The sequence below is a fragment of the Coregonus clupeaformis genome, chromosome 37, assembly GCF_020615455.1.
Source record: "Coregonus clupeaformis isolate EN_2021a chromosome 37, ASM2061545v1, whole genome shotgun sequence".
Lineage (NCBI taxonomy): Eukaryota > Metazoa > Chordata > Actinopteri > Salmoniformes > Salmonidae > Coregonus > Coregonus clupeaformis.
This window is the reverse complement of record NC_059228.1, coordinates 24,662,429-24,664,486: the sequence shown is the minus strand read 5'-3', so window position 1 is coordinate 24,664,486 and position 2,058 is coordinate 24,662,429.

The following is a 2,058-nucleotide window of genomic DNA, read 5'->3' as shown; positions in this document are numbered from 1 at the left end:
GAAAGAAAACTGAACACAGAAACATCCTGAGTGATATTTTGAGTCTCTGCTCATTATCCTGTCTGTCTACTCTCACTTCTGCAGTTGATGTCGATCGAAAGTGATGGAAGAAATGTACCAGTGGTTAGCCACCACAAAACAATGTTACCTATACTTTCTGATATAATCTAGAGATGTCACAATTGTCTCCATAAGAGGAAAAGGGGTAGACCGCATCAACCATGAAGACAATTATACGAAAAAACTATTTTAGTCCATAGTCTAATATTTGTCTACTTTGGGGTGACAAAGTCTAATGATGATTTTCATGAAGGTCCATGTCTGTGGGTTATATTTTGGTATGATTGCCACTTATCGGAGGTAGCTAAATGTGGTTATCGCTGCATTATATATCATGACCCCTATGCAGTTAGTTGGGCCAACAGGATTGAGGGTATAAAATGTAATTTTCTATTATCAGGGAACAATCTTCTCAAACTAAGGCAATTTGATATTATTAACTTCATAATACAACACATATTAAGGTATGAAACAATTGTATTGCTAATGACATCTGTATGGTCCCACCTGGGGTGGGGGTCAAAGGTCATACATGTCATTATTTTAGGGTACATCGAGACAGAATGAGCAGTATATATATATTTTTTTATTTTACCTTTATTTAACTAGGCAAGTCAGTTAAGAACAAATTCTTATTTACAATGACGGCCTACACCGGCCAAACCCGAACGACGCTGGGCCAATTGTGCGCCGCTCTACGGGACTCCCAATCACGGCCGGTTCTGATACAGCCTGGAATCAAACCAGGGGATCTGTAGTGACACCTCAAGCACTTAGACCGCTGCGCCACTCGGGAGTATTGGGATGTGCTCTGTTACCACGTGATACCCTAGATGATGACTACTCCAAATTTAAGACAGAACAAGGAAACCCATTAGGAAAGTATTTTTTTAGCTACGGTATATAGAGTCATCATAGACTTTGTCTATAATCAGTCCCAGCATCCAATTTTCAACATGACCGCCATTTATTTCAATGGGGAGGAACTGCATTGATTTTGCATGGCCATAACGTAATTTGTGCAATAAAACAAAAATTGGCTTACAATGTGTGTTAAAATGAGGACAACCCAAAATGATTGTCCATGTATATCAGTTATATGTATTTAGCAAAATATTACCAGAATAGTGGTAAAAATATGCCCAAAAAGCTGTCTGAATTGTTGAGATTTGTAGCCGTTTCAAATATATTACATTAAAACACTTGGAAAATTATTTAGATGCATTCAGTGATGTCTAGTGTTGTAAAATGTGATGTAAAATCTGCCCCATACATTGCACCCCAAATGAAATCCCATAGGAATGCATTACGTCCAGCAAGGAGGTACAGGTAACCCATTTTCGCTAAATGCCTACATAATAAGTGCACCGAACTTTACATGAGGCTAGGAAAAGTCTAAACCATGATGCCTAGCTATTGCTGATTTAACCATAGGAAAAACATTTTCCAATATGGCCGCCAACAGGCTCTACTGGTGTTTATTGGATGGGTCTGACATTGCCACAACTCTTTTAATAATAGGTGGAATATGCCTAATGATAATTACATTAAATGATTATAGTTATGTCTGAGTGTTGGAGTGTGCCCCTGGCTATCCGTCAATAAGAAAATCTGGTTTGCTCAATATAAGGAATTTGAAATGATTTATAATTTTACTTTTACTTTTGATACTTAAGTACATTTTAGCAATTCCATTTACTTTTGATACTTAAGTATATTTAAAACCAAATACTTTTAGACTTTTACTCAAGTAGTATTTTACTGGGTGACTTTCACTTTTACTTGAGTCATTTTCTATTAAGGTATCTTTACTTTTACTCAGGTATGAAAATTGAGTACCTTTTCCACCACTGCTTTTACCAGGGTGTCTGCCGTGGTGTTTGCTTAGCATTCACTTACTCATTCACATGACAAAATGATGCTCAGGATTACTGTAATGAATAGGATGTACACTCTTAGAAAAAAGGTATCCAAAAGGGTTCTTCGGCTGTCCCCATA